Source organism: Camelus dromedarius, chromosome 11 (genome assembly GCF_036321535.1).
Source record: "Camelus dromedarius isolate mCamDro1 chromosome 11, mCamDro1.pat, whole genome shotgun sequence".
NCBI lineage: Eukaryota > Metazoa > Chordata > Mammalia > Artiodactyla > Camelidae > Camelus > Camelus dromedarius.
The window spans coordinates 69,696,943-69,709,643 of NC_087446.1; the positions used below are offsets into that span (position 1 = coordinate 69,696,943).

The window sequence follows — 12,701 nt, forward strand, 5'->3', positions numbered from 1 at the left end:
TGAGACCTAAGAAACTACTGAATATAAAATCCTTATTGTTATCGTTTGCCCTCGAGTTCCATAGGAATGGGGTGCTGTCTCAGGCTGTCTAAAGCTAGATCTGAACAAAGATAGGGTGATAGGCTGTGCTGCTGGACCTCCACAGTCGAAGGGGATTTCCACCTTAGTTTTTAGAATCAGGAAGATGAGTTCAAATATTGCCTTTACCAGTAATTATCTTTGTGACTTGGGGGAGAAACTGTACTTTTTTGTGTCCAATTTTCTTTGTAAATAAGTTCAGTATTTATTTTAAGGTTTCTGTTTTAGAATTGAAAGAGCTAATTCCCTCATTTATACCTAAAATAGTGATCGCGTGGTTCTATGCTGGTGCCTTGGAGGTTGATTACTCTGGGACTCGGCAGTGAGAATGGGGGTGGTGGACCCCTGGATAATAGAGCTTATATTCCAGAATATGCTTGTAAAAGACTGGATGTGCAGTGGATTTTTAGTAAATATCCACTCCTTTCCTACTCTGCTTTGATTGTGTATATATCTTTATACTAATATATGAACAATTTTTATTGCAATTTAAATATCTTTGTAGTATTTACAATATGTAGCTATAAAAAATAGGTGAAATAAAATGATTTGACTTTTATTTTCTTTTCAATAAGCAAAACAAAATAAAATAGAAAAGAACAAAGTTTTGAAGGAGAAGAAATAATTTTATTTCCATGGAATCAATTCCGTATAATAGGTTTTTTGGTCGTGTTGTTAAACAGCATATAAAATTGATTGGTTGTGACATACTGGAAATGAGGAAACAGTGGAGACATACTACCTCTAATGCAGTCATTTATTTACCAAGTCCAAACTCGTTCTGCTTGCTGCATGACAGGCCAATAAATCGGGAGAGGAGCTTTTGGAGTAAGGAATAGTGACTTTATTTGAAAAGCTGGCAGACTCAGAAGATGGCATACTGATATCCAGGAGAACTCTCTTCCCCAAGTCAGAATTCAGTCTCCTTTTATACTAAAAAGTGGTGGGGGTGTGGTTGGTTGTTGCAAACTTCTTGCTGTACGAATTGATTTCCTTGGAATCCTTTGTTCTTGCAGCTGTCCATGTGGGTCAAATCATGGCACCCCTGTAAAACCTCAAAAAAACAAAGTTTATTCTTTATTTTGCAACTTGCCATCTCTACATAAGTGTAGAAGAGCTAACATCCTTAAAGATCAGAGCCCGCAGAATAGGCCCTCCTGGATATTTCAGGCTAAAGGCAACTTTCTTTTACAAAAGGTGCAGAGATAACAAGTCTTAGCCTAGAAAACAGGGTACAGGTTTAAAGACAAACGAACACATCTAACATGGAGTCAAATTTGTTCTTTTGTATTACAATTTCTTTTTCCACCTCATAGATAATTTTAGTAAGAAACATGAGCAATTTTTTTACTTTTGCTTCTTAATAACGGATAAGTGGCCCAACTAAAGTTTTGTGAACAGGGATGCTGTGCGGGCATAGGGGTCACAGCAAATTCTTGTTGGGGGTGGTCGACCCTGCAACATGTCTGATGCCCTGTGAGTGTTGGTGAGAGTCCCCCTAACCAGGGGCTCTCTTCAGGAACCACCATGTGGGCATTGACATCTGGAGACTTCTTTTTCAGCTGTAGGAAATTGTTTTAGATGCTGTGATGAAAAAATCACTCCAGCTGGGGATAATCAGGGAATAAAGGAAGGGGAAAAGGGCTTGGAGTAGTGTAGAAGAGAAGGGCAGAAGATCAGGGAGCCTGGGGGCTTGGGGGCGGGGCCTCGGGAGAGAGAGTAGCAGAGGTGGGGAGGGGCCCGGCTCCAGAACCAGCTCCTGCACCTTTCCCTGCACCCAAGCCTCACAGCTTTTAATTGGGCCCAAGACTCTTTCCTGTCTGGATGTCACCCTGGGCAGAACGTTGAGAATCGAAGGTAAGGGGTGGGCAGCACTCACCTAGGGGGTCACTGAGGACTTTGGTCAAGTCCACAGTGCCTTTTCTAGTCATGTGTCTTCACCTGTTCTTTATCTCAGGATCTGAGAAGCAGGAGCAAGGAACTCAGGGAGAGATCCAGGAAGACATCTGACTCTGTTAAGAGACGACAGTCACAGCGACACGGGGAGCGAGGACACTTGCAGCAAAGTAAAATGACTTCACAACTATTGCATCAGAGCTGCAGGTGTGAGAGAGCCTAAGCCTGTCTCAGAGTGCAGGGGACAAGAGGAAAGGAATGGTAAAATTAACACTGACAATTGAAATTTTGTTAAATAGCCTGCTAATATTAATTGTATCAAATGAATGTATGCAGGTGTATTTCTATGATCATTTATAGTTACACACAACCCCACCAGCCCCTCTTTCTCCCATCGGGGATGGGCTTTCTCAAGCACAGTGCCCCTCCTGATTGAGTGGGCCACGCTGCGGGTCCTCGCCTGGGGCCAGGCTGCTGCAGGACACAGAGTCCCCTAGGCACGGCCTGGGAGAAATGACAGGAACATCTCTGCTCATAACTGAGAGCCTCCGTTTCCCCCTGCAGTGTAAGAATGCCGGTGACTCAGTTAGAAGCATGCATCCAACCCGTCCTTCCGAGTCATCACCATCTAGAATCGGTGCCTGAATCTTCTGAATTTCTCCAGAATGTGGTTTAAAATCACCTTCGACAATTGAGTGTGTGTCCTCTTACAAGTGGAGGAATTGCTGCCGTTTCCCTGGAACTTACTCACCACTAGTCCATCTGATTTTTCTGTGCTAGGATTCAGTATGGCATGCTAAAAATTCTGCAGTCAGATCTTGAAACACTGATGAAGAGGATTATTTATTTTATTTCTTTATATGATAGTGTTTTACTTTCAAAATTCAGAGTTTTCGGTTCTTTCAAAAAATTTTTGGGGGGTTGGAGAAACAACTTTGCTCTTACCATCTCTGTGACCTGTTGCTTTGTGCCTCTCACCTGTCTTCTGTCACTTGTGAGGTGGTTCCATTTGTGACCCTGTCAGGGTTGTTCATGTTATAAAACATATAGTCTGTTAAAGTACAGTCCCTTTTACTCCGAAGACATTCCACAAATACTCCTTAAATCTGGGTGTGGTTTTAAGAAGACAGAATCATTAGAACATGTACTTGCAGGTTGCTAGTGCAAAATCCCCAAAACAATAGTCTAGCTCAACATCTAAAATCTTTCTAATCTACCTTGGGTTTGTATGGATAAGTGAAGCAGTTTGCTAAGAACTCAAGACCAGGGTTAGAATACAGGCTGGTGTAGCTCAGCAGGTCCTCCCAAGCTGATGCTCTGCCAGAGGGAGGGGCCGAGGGGAGAGGGTGTGTCCTGCCCTCCCTGAGCTGACAATTTGATGGCAAAGATCTTTACCAGGTGAAGAACTGGGAGTTTCTTCTAAGAAGAGTTGGTTTGAAAAGAGTCCTAAAACCGCGGGAGTGACACAATCCCTTTTGTCTCAAGTACGTGAGAGCGGCTGTGGGGACACTTGGGAGACTCGTGAGTCCAGGTGTGCAGTGTTGGTGGCTTCCACTTGAGCGGTGGGACGGTCAGTGGGTAAAAGCGAACAGATTGAAGGCATGTTTAGATGGTAAAAATGAAAGGATGATTGCTGTCTGTGAAGGTAGGATGGAGGAAGGCCCAGGTTTCTGGGTGGATTAATGAGGTAAGTGATGGTCCTGCTGTGCTCTGAGGAGGGAAAGCTGCAGAGGGAGCTCTGGGGGAAAACTGATGAGTTCAGCTGTGGGTGAAGTGAAAGGCTGTTAGATGTGTGGACTGGGAGATCTGGTGAGAGCAGGTACTGAGTAGGAGGAGGGGAGAGAGACCTTCAAATCATTTTGTCTTGTGAACATACAAATAAGTATGAGTAATGACACACAACACCTCTATATTCTGGATTAAAACCCAGTAACATTTTTCTATATTGACTGCAGAGGTTCTTAATTATTTTTTAATAGAAATTAAAAAAATAGAAACAAAATAGTGAAGTTAATGAACATCTTAGAGTTGATGTGTGTCCTTGTATGTATTTTGATACCTCATCTGTTTATAACCATAATCTACAAAAAGTTAGCTTGTTTAGCATAAGAGTTAAACAGAGGGACGTGAAACACACTGTTGGGGGTTGAGGCTGATCACCTTGGGCAAACTATGTCGCCTCTCTGTCCATTAGTTGCTTCTTCTGTGACTGCCTCCAGGCCCCTCATCACAGCTCATTTCCTAGACTAGATGTTGGGAGGGAGGCTGCTGAAGTGGCTAAGAAGTGGTAACTGCTTGGGATACTGAAGAGAGAGACAAAAACAGATTAAAGCCGAGAAACTGAGTACAAATACCCTCAAAAAAGGAAAAAAAAATCACAGTGTTTTGAGCCACTTAGCGTAAGGGAAACAAAATCACGTGGACCCAATTTTCTTGAGCATATGAGTATAGTGGGTGAAAGGGTGTCATCAGAAAAGTGTTGAGAAAAGGCCTTTTGGTTTCCCTTGACGTTTGCAGTAAGGATGGGAGCTGAAGCGAAAACCCACTGTTCACTGTGGAAGGTGCTCTTTTTTGCAAAACTGACCAAAGGTTGGAGACAAGTCATCAGCGGTGCCGGCAAATGAAGAGACTTCTGGATTGGGTGGGGCACTTGCTGTGACTTCCAGGTGGCCTGCTGGCTGGGGGCTGTGAGGTGGGCAGTAGGTTTGCAGGGTGACCCGGGCATAATTCCTGGCTCTGAGGCTGCTGGTCTGACTAGCAGACCTGAGCACCCGCAGACCTAATGGGGCAGCTCGGGGTGTGGCCTGGGACACCTGCCATTCTGAGGGCAAGAAGAGGGCTCCCCTGAGGGGGTGTCCCTGCGGAGAGTGGAAAAGTCCTCCTGCAGGGGAAGAAGTGCCTCTGAGCATGGGGAAGGATGCACAGGCAAGACCAGCCTGAGCATGGAGGTTTTGGGAAGCCGGAAGTCATAAAGTGGCCCAAGCAGCCTTGTTCCTGCGAGATTGGAAGGAAAAGATGCTGAAAAGGCAGGCTAGGGTCAGACCGTGTTGTGGGTTATGAGTGACAGTAAAGGACTGGTCAGGCAGGCACGAGAGAACCCTGTGGGCGTCCCAGCTGGGGCATCACGCCAGAGGGAGGAGCAGAGGTATGGACTTTGCCACTTATTAGCTGTGTGACTTTGAGCAATATCACCCCACCCCTCTCTATATATATCTTCATCTGTAAAGTGACACAGCTCGTGTCATCAGAAGGCTTAGTTTAGCTCTGATCCTTTTGTCCAGTCCTGTCAGTGCTGCCCTGCAAGGTTCTGCAGCAGCTGCTCTTACCCTGAGAAGGGAGGGCGTAGAGGGACATTGTAGTGCCCGAGGGCAGGAAGGGGTTGCTTTAAAAGCAGACATGTAGCCGCCTGCAGCTGCAGGACTGCAGGCAGTTTGGTTGATGGTCCTGGAGAGGACTTTGGAGGCCATAGCATCATCTTAAAACTTGTTTTCCCTTGGGGACCGGATTTGCCTTTGCAGATTAATGTTGAAGATTTGGGCTTCTGGCAAAGCTGTTTTCAGAGATGAGTATATACATAACATATAGTATAAAATAAAATGCTTTTATTTAATCTGTGGGACTTTGTAGCTGTTTGGAGCAGTTCTGTTGGCCTGGTCTCCACGGAGGACACTAGGGGTCAGCAGAGCGTGCGGGAGGGCAGGCCGACCGCTGTGCTTCTGCGGGGGTTTCTCCCCAGCATGGAGCTCTGTTAAGTTGAATCTTCTCTGAGTTTGGTTGCCAAGCGTGCAGACAGCAAATTAATGAGTTCTGGTGGGATTGTATAATGACAGGAAGAAAGAGGAAACCGTAGTTTTTCGGGACTAGAACATGCTTTTGGTTCCTGATTCAGTGTGTTCCATTACAGAATTGATGAGTTGTGTCTATTCTGGGACTTCATTGAAATAATCGTTCAGCCTAAAATTTAAGAGTTATGTTTTATTTGGCGGGAGGGCTCGAGCCTGGATGACAGCCTCTCAGATCTCTGAGGGACTGCTCCCAAGAGGTAGGGGAGGAGCTTGGATAAATAGGAGCTTTACAACAAAGACCAGGTACTTGGAACAATAAAAGATTGCTTGTTATCTAAAGAAAGCCAGATATCTCAAGTTCAAGTATTTAGTGATTTTCTATGTATGGGATGAAGCAAATATATGGGTTATTGAATTCATTCCTTTGGCAAGCACCTAGCTATCTAGGGACAGTATCCTGTCCTTTCTTATTCTGAGTCTGCTCAGAGGGCACCACTGTGAGTGGCTGAAAGGCTGGGTTTCAGGCATATCCTCGCTGGGGTGTGGCAGCATCTGCTGAGGGCTTGGTCTCAGCATTCTTTGTTTACTGACATGGTTGCAGTATTTTCACTCACATTGTAGTATTTTCATTCACAGTGCTCCCCCTTGGTCCTAAATTCGACCTATATTTTGAGAGACATTTCATGACCAATTTTGTCCCACGGTGCTAGGATGGCTCATTCCTATTTCAGGTGAAGAATTTTCTGAGCTGCCATTCAAGGTGTTAGGTTTTTTTTCAGGGCCTGTTGATACTAAAAGTTTTCTGGATCGCCTGTCTTACTAGTCTATTATGATCCAGGAAATGTTTGCCCTTCGTTGCTCATTACCATACCTAGAATCACACTATTACATTTATTTTATGCAGGGTTAAAAATTTTATCTATTTCTTCAGGATGTTTAGCCATCATCAATCTTGTAGGCCTAGTTACACGTTGGGAAATGTAACAGACAACAATTTAATAAAATAGAGATCATATAACTAATATAGCTAGTAACGTTTTAAAGTCACGAGTAAGAATTTAATAGTAGAGAAGTTGTATATTTGGGTTAAAATTTTGCTTGTATTTCTGATTGAGTTTGAGTGATCTTATGAGAAAGTTCATATTTATGGTCAGGCTCCGAGCAGGTATTAATTGGCCAGGTGAAGTCTCCCACGTTGTAAGATCAACAGTGGCCTAAACAGAACTATAAATTATTTTTAGAATAACGTTTCTGAGGGCTATCTAGTTAGAGCCTTGGAGTAGGGAAACCCACCAAGGTAACACAGAAGTACTAGACATAGGTAATTTACCATAAACTTAACAATTGGAGTAGTTCATAATCAAAGGTAGGAGAAATTGTCAAAGTAATTGGTATACAAGCCTGGTCCGTAGTCTTGGGTCAGCTGTCGAGCTCAGATGTCGTCTTCTTCTCATCCTGGCCTGGTAGCTTTTTCACCATTTTGGCATTGTTTTCAGGTGAGCAAGTGCTCTATAGGCCAGTGCACTGAAGGGGCTGTTTCTGATAGGAAATGAATCCGAAATTCCGTTTCCTTCAGCTTTTGTGTGTATGGTCTAGTTAAGAGTACTTGATAAAATGTCTTTCCATTCAGGTTGGAGACAGTTCTTTAAGTCATGCATGTTCCAGTATGTATAATCCCCTGGCTTAGGTCATGGAGCATTGGAAATTTACACAAGGATAGATTACTGAGCTTCGGAAATAAACCTAGAGTATCCTTTTCATAATTAAATTAAACTGTACAGCAATATGACATAAAAGCAAGGAATGATCTGGGAAGTGTCTTAGTAAATATAGACCTCAATTAACAAAACTAGAACTTAATATCCAGTAAAATATAATATTTTTTCTCTCTAAAATTACCCTCATTTTTCTCAAATAAAGCCAAATCAAGATTAATTTCTTTACAAGTCAAGTCTGATTATTTGATCATATAGGCTTTTTTAAATTGGCTGTGTTGGAACTTTTAATAAGGAGTCTCAGGGTAGAATGTTAATAAGATTTGCTAAGGCCTGGAAAGCCACGTCAATGGCTTGTCATTGATTTCTGCCTTACAGATTTAGGTAAATTCTTTTCTCTTTAAAATTCTTAAAATACCTTTAGATTCTTATATCTGTTAGGAGATGATCTTCCTCATTTGTCTGATTGAGCCATTGGGGACCTAAGAGTTTTTAGTCTCTTGAAGGATCAGATAGGGAGAAAAGATAACTGTATCAAGTCTGCTTACATAGGTATAATTTATCAAATTTCTGTGATTTATAACTAGCTTAAAAAGAAGAGTTTATGTCTGGGAAACAGGTTAAAAGCCAGTAGTAGTTCAAACAACATCAAAAATTATAACCATATTCATCAGTTTACTTAGTCCCACATAACTAATTCTTTTAATCAGAGTTTTCATTAGATATTTAAAATTTCTTACCCAGTTTAGTTCAGTGCTATAGTTTGACATTTATTAGAAATCAGTAAATCTCCTTGAAGAGAAAGCATTTTCAAAATCATTAGATGAAAACAATTAAAAGTCTATAAAACACAAAGATTTAAAAGCATGCTTAAACACCGTTATAGTATAATCGATAAAGAAACCTGGTCACTATACCCAGAATTATCACTGGTAACATTTCAGATATACCAGAATTTTAGGGAGACCATATAATTACTAGAATATCTATATTAATAATATTTTCTCATACAATATAACCTTAGAAGATTTATTATTCATTTGACAATATCATGTTATTTAACATACCAATTGAAACTTACTGTTTTAAAATCTCTCTTTGGGATGTTTCAGGGGCCATCTGTAACTTCCCAAACTTAACTGGAGATTAAAAGAACTTTAATTAGAAATTGATATCTGGGGATCTTTTTAAAAGATTTCAGAACACTTGGTCAGATAAACATATAGGTCACTGTAAAGCAGTACTTATTCATTAACAAGAAAATACGTCAAACGTAAAGGCAGAACAGATCAGTTAAGTGGTATAAGAAGGTTTACAATCTGTTGCTGAAGGTGGATTAACATTTCAAAAAACATGTTTCCTCTTAACAGCGAGAAAACCAAATCTAGTCTTGTACCAACTTACTTCTAAGATTCATTTACTTTGCCCAAGTTGATTCTAAATTTAGCCAATTCCGACAACGTACGAAACTCTTTCCTTAGGGTACCTCTTCCACAAGCCTTCCACAGCTTTCTATTCTCATATTAGTGTGTCCCTTATTTTCTCTTCCATTCAGAAATAACCAGCTTCAGGACAAAGTCACTATTTTTCATTAACAAAATATAATTCCATTCTTATATCTTCCTTTACACATTTATCTTACTTTCCTAGGATACTGAGATCATTCCCTTAAAAATAGAGTCTATTTCAGGGTGGCACCAACCATTTATTAATATATCTAAACACCTTTAGTTTCTCTGTAAGAGTAAGTTAAATGTTAAGTAATTCATATTTCAATCTTATTTTATCTGAAAATGGCATAGCTATTAAATAAAATCCTATCATTTAACTTAATTTAGCACAACTCTAGAATTTAAAGATACCAAACATTTAGAGATTATGTTAAGCATACATTTTAAAAATATATTTTAAAAATTTACCCAAAGCTCTCATCTCATTTGCATTCAATTTACTTAAAATTTTACCACACCACATTACTGTTATTTTTTTCTTGACAAATCTTCACCAGATATAACAGAATCTTATTTGACTTTCATTAAACCTAGGTACAGTAAAGGTATTATACTTAATATTGATGACTTTAAAGATGTCTATATTAATTAGAACATACTTAAACTAAACAATATCAAATATTATCTTAATATTGAATTTTTCCAGTTCACGTGATGCTGAAAGTCAATTTGTTCAGTTTTTATTTTAAAAATACTTAATTTGTAAGCTCTTATTTTTTACGTCAATTAAGCAGAGCTCTTTGACTTTGATTTTTTTTTTTTTTTAGCTCTATAAATATCTCACATCTGTAATGTGTACGCAGGTTTATAAACAGACAAAAGCTAGAGATCTCATAGCTTCACTTTAAAAGTTACTTATAAGATAGGTATAATAATAGTTCTAGTAAGCTGAATTTGCTTGCTCAAATCACTAAGGCTTACTATTTATGAAACAGATATTTAAGATTTCTTGACAAAGTCTGAAGGACCCGTCAGAGTTCTGAGTTCTAAAATGCCAAATATTTCTTGGCCCTAAGTTTTATCTCATTGAGCTAATTAGGCTCAGTCCTAGGTCACTGTTTCTGTATTTACATTTCTGGTCTGCAAGACAAAGACACACGCTTCCAGTTCCCCAGAGAACTGCTCTGTCACCCAGACCCAATTGTATCTCCTTAATTGGCATTTTTTTATCAATCAGGAGAGCTGTAAACAAAGAATTCAATGTTTTAAAACTTTAAGGTTTACTTTATCATGTCTTCCAAAGCTTGCATAAGGTATTTAGTGATGTCTTTTTTTCCTTGAGTTATAAGTTAAACCCAGGGTAAACCTCTTATTATATTTTTTTTATTAGCCACTGTATATTAGTTTTTAGTTCTACGTTATATTGGATGGCTCATGTAACTCTATTGGTTTCCTTTACTTTGTTCAATTAATATTTTCTGAGGGACAGATATGTGCCCAGCCTTATAATACCAAGAAGGGGAAGCGTTTTTCCATTGAAACAGATCTATCCCACAACATAATTAAGCAAAAGGTTTATATAAAGACCATTTAAATATACCAATTTTATAAACATTTATCTCAAATTTTTTAAATCTTATACCTTTAATTTTTATATTTATTAGGTTTAATCAATAATTTTTATTTCTAGAAGGATTGCCAGAAACTTTTTTGTTGTTGTTGTTCATTGTATCTAATTTTATAGAAAAGTCTCTAGGATGCCCAAGGTTCAGCCAAAGTGCTTAGGTCCTACTCAATTTTTAATTTGATTAATTGGTCTGTTGTCCCAATCATTAATCAAGTATATCAGTCTATATATACATATATTTTAAACTGTGGCAAATAAAATGGACTTGTTTGAACTTTAATGTTGGGGGACAGTAGGTGATCTCTTTGGCCCCTTTTTTTAACTTTACTAGTGTAGTATCAAAACCTTGTATCTATTCCAAAAATGTCCATTTTATTTATCTCATTCAAAATAACCATATAAAAATATTTATCCATTTGGGATAAGCCCTTATCTTTTTTTTTTCCGAAATTTTTACAATCCTTTTTCCAGTTATTCAATTTAATTACCAATAATTATTCTAAGTTTTTATTAACATCTCTAGAACCATTTATTGGAAAGGAAAAACACAAATGTAGCTTTTCAAAACAGTTTTTTGTTTTAACTAAGTTCTTAGGTTAACAATTAGATATATTTTTCTATCTTTAAACTTGATTTTAATAGGTACCAATTAAACAGCTGTTTATAATGAGATCTCTTTCAACTTTCACAAATTTAAATGTTTTTCCAAATTAAAGGATCCATCATATGGCCATCAATTTATATATATATATATATATATATATATATATATATATATATATATATATATATATATATATATATAGTGATTTTAAATGAATAAGATGAAGAGGCTTTTCCACATGAGAGTGGGGGTGTTGCCTAAATAAAATTCAAAGCTTTACTCTCCAAAAGCTAAAGGCCTTTGTGGTCCAGGCTGATGCAACAAAGTTTAAAATGGCAAAATATCTGAAAATTGGTACAAACAAAGAATTGCTTAGAATCCAATTTATTTACGTGGCCACCATATGTACGCAATACTTGTACCTTTTGTATGGCAGAGTCCAAGGTTTCCTTTAAAAAGAAAGTAAACATACATATACATACATAAACACACTTAAAAGACCCAGAGAAAGATAAAACGTTTACATTTCAAGGACACAGGAAGAGAAATCCAAGTTCCCCCTAAAGTGGATTTTGTTTTTATAAGTTCAGAATTCCAAAAATGTTTCTATCAGGCCTGATTAGTTACTTTCAGATTGAGATTTTCTTTTCTAATTCCCAATTAATGTTGTAAGTTTTGTATGTACATAAACCTGGCTGGGGTATTAATTGGAGGCTGGCAATCTGTCATTTCTTTTTCTTTTCTTTTCTTTTTTTTATTTTTTTTGAAAGTTCTATTCCCCATTGTAAGGTCGGGTTCTCAGAATAAATTTGCTAGTAAGATTTCCCGCAGGGACAACTCTATGGCATGAAGTCTTTGTCTCTACCACTCCTGCAAGATTCTCTGTCACCCGAGAAAGCTGTTACCAGCCAGGAGGATGGTCCCATTTTTGGAGTTGAAAGGTTCCTCATAAGAGTTTTACTTTTATCCTGAAAAATTCAATGGATGTAACCAAATTGAGGAAAACATTAGACCAGCCTCTTACCTAACCACTCAGTCCTGAACCCAGTGTTCTCAACTTGGACCCACTCAGGACGTCTCCACTGGGTGAGTATTTTCCTTATAGGTTTCCACCAGCCCACTTCTGACGTCTCTTCAATGTGGGTATTTCCCGTTACCTTTCAACGAGGTCCCACCCAGTATGTCTCCACTGGGTGGGTAATTCCCCCCAGTCTCCTTCAACTGGAGGGCCAGGTACCTGGAAACACCGCCAAATAAAACTCAGGATTATCAACCAATATATGAGATCCGAGAACCAGGAGAGACTCACCCAAATTCATCTGGACTCCCCGAGGAGGCAGATGGTCACAAAGGGCCACTGCTGGTACAAAGGCCCCAGTTACTCGGAGAGTTCAGGTGGAGAAAGTCTGCTCTGGGTCCCTTCATGGTGTCCAAAACAGTTGACTGAAATACATGTGCCACCTAAAATTTAAGAGTTATGTTTTATTTGCGGGAGGACTCGAGCCGGGATGACAGCCTCTCAGATCTCTCTGAGGGACTGCTCCC

At 39.1% G+C, this 12,701-nt stretch overlaps 1 protein-coding gene across 2 annotated transcripts in view; it reads left to right on the top strand.

Moving 5' to 3' along the window:
• LOC135322438 (uncharacterized) overlaps positions 1-12,701 on the top strand; it is a 137,025-nt gene that overhangs the window by 109,694 nt on the left and 14,630 nt on the right. The window contains exon 18 of one of the 2 annotated variants that reach the window (XM_064491207.1): positions 2,036-2,235. The exons of the other annotated variant lie outside the window; for it this stretch is intronic. The gene's annotated coding sequence lies outside the window, so the exon portion shown is untranslated. The remainder of the gene's footprint in view (positions 1-2,035; positions 2,236-12,701) is intronic. 2 annotated transcript variants of the gene reach the window in all.